At 37.7% G+C, this 2,351-nt stretch overlaps 1 long non-coding RNA gene across 1 annotated transcript; it reads left to right on the top strand.

The window, feature by feature from the left end:
* Positions 1–252: 252 nt before the first annotated feature.
* On the top strand, positions 253–1,932 carry LOC129763067 (uncharacterized). The gene is made up of 3 exons (XR_008740786.1): positions 253–846; positions 915–1,133; positions 1,413–1,932. It is a non-coding gene; the product is annotated as an uncharacterized LOC129763067 (long non-coding RNA).
* The last annotated feature ends 419 nt before the right edge of the window (positions 1,933–2,351 follow it).

Below are 2,351 nucleotides of genomic sequence, written 5' to 3'. Positions count from 1 at the left end.
AAACACTGTGACCAAATACATTTGGTTTTGTGATTTTTCAATCAATCGCAATTAACAGGATAGCTTCTGAAGATTATTCTTCCCCATCAGTAGGATATTTCCGTATCCAATATTGGATGCATAAAACCTTGTGGCTCCAACGTAACGCTCTCGTTTTCGAAGTGCTCCAAATATTCATTCATTCAGAATGAATTCAGATTCAACTTCATACAAATGATCTCTAAATCAACGATAGTCCTACGTCACGCTTGCGGTTTTACCATAGATATAACCCACTTCCTGTTTTTAGTCAGTGAATTGTATGGATTTCCACTGCTGTGCGATGGGGCTAGTGCTACGCCTCCTGCTGTCGATGAAGTTCACGCTGATTGCCCTTGACGAAACTTCCCGCTGCTGTGACGCTACGCTTCCCGCTGTTGATTAATTTCTCGTCGATTTCGCTTGATCAAACTTGATGTCGCTGGTTTTCACACGATGTTTCTAGCGTTACGCCTCCTGCTGTCGATGAAGTCGATTCCGCTTATCAAAACTTCCCGTTGATTTCCACACAATGGGCCCTATTATAGAAATCGAGGCGATAAGAATTTTACTCGTTAGCTCTATTTTACTTTTATAGAAATCGAGCAATTCGTTAGCACCGAGCGAGTGATAACTATCGATGCAAGTGTCAGAACTTTTCGAGTTGTTTGGTTCACTTGTTGCATATCTTCAGAGAATTATTTTGTTTTAGCTTGCATCCCTTTGGGAAACATTTCAGAAACGCTTCAATATATGCAATTTGCAACACATGTTCGTTTGTTTTGATCAGCATTTGTTTTACGGTGCTGCCAGAATAGTCTATACAAGGTAAGTGTTCAATCCAGCATTATTTACATTAATTATGTTATAACTTACAATGCAAAATTTACTTCCAGCGCAAATTTTAGTGGCTGAAAATGAGTGGTGGAAAAAAAAAACCAAATCACCACCAGTTTGAACGGCTCCTTGAAACAATGGAAGCGAACGTAGACATTGCTCGAGATCTTTGTGGAGACAGTTCTAATATAATCCCGGTGTAGGAAAAGTTGGAGGAATCCAGAGAGGAACTTAATGCACTGAGACCACCAATGCATCTAGGTTCAGAATGGCAGAAAGTAAGTATTTCTTTTACGATACACATAACTTTCATAAGTAAATTTTATCATACTCTTTGAATTTCTTTCAACCGAATTTCCTACCTAAAAATTGCTTACTTCTACTAGCATACATTAGTACGTTATTTTTGGCAGCAATTTTCTTTTTTATTGCTATACTATTCCAAACTATACCACTTTCACTACAATAGATAAATCTATTGGTCGGAGTGGTATAATGCTCTATACCATATGCTAAAGCTATCCTGCAAAACAATAATGATTTTATTTAAATTACAGGTTTGGATTGACATGAGGGGAAAGGTAAAGAAAACACTAGTACACAACAAGCGAGAATTTAGAGCAACAGGTGGTGGCCCCAATACAATAAAGCTATCGACGCCGCTACAACAAGAAATCAACGCTAAATGAGAATTATATGTTCCATTACATGAATAACAAAAATTGTTTTACTAAAAAAAAAATAGGAGGTTGTGTCCAAGATACGACCGCATTGTTGACGTAGAACGCTGTTATTTTATATAAGTCGCTTATTCATACCTTCGGATATTATTCTATAATGCTGTGAAATTTTAGAAACAACTGCTTAGTACAATAATCTCTAAAATGGTTTCTTCATTGTAGAATCAGTTGACGATAACTGATTGATGATTCATTCTTGCCCTAGCAGAACAATACACTAGCTGATCGTATGTCGCAATTTATTTCATGACTACGTCTAACCGGAAGATATAGGGGGTGAAATGGAAATCTAGGCACTGAACAAGTAGGAAAAAGGCAAGATTTGGAACTCTTATAACTCGAGTATTTCTCAATAGATCGCAAAGGTTTTTGCATCAATTGATAGGAAATATATCTACGCATCTATCATAACGAATAACATTTCATTTTTCTTGAGATAAATAATTGAATAATTGTGAAATATCGAGCATTGTGAAAATGCACTATGTACCCATTTTTGATTGGTCCATTTGTGCTCCTCAAATCGTACCGACCAAAACGGGCAACCAGAGCAGCAGCGAAATAGAATGAAGCACGATTGGAAAGGAAAAAGAAAAACATTAACGAAAAATTGGTCGCAGTCTCACACATGCGTAATTCTCGAGCCAGCCAGTCAGCTTAAAAATCCTCGCTCCGCTGCCGTAACGATCATTCTCATTCAAACCGTACACCACATCGGTTCGCATCACAACACATCAACAAACCAACCCAAGCAGC

This window comes from Toxorhynchites rutilus, chromosome 1 (genome assembly GCF_029784135.1).
Source record: "Toxorhynchites rutilus septentrionalis strain SRP chromosome 1, ASM2978413v1, whole genome shotgun sequence".
Taxonomy (NCBI): domain Eukaryota; kingdom Metazoa; phylum Arthropoda; class Insecta; order Diptera; family Culicidae; genus Toxorhynchites; species Toxorhynchites rutilus.
This window is presented reverse-complemented; position numbering and strand designations above follow the sequence as displayed.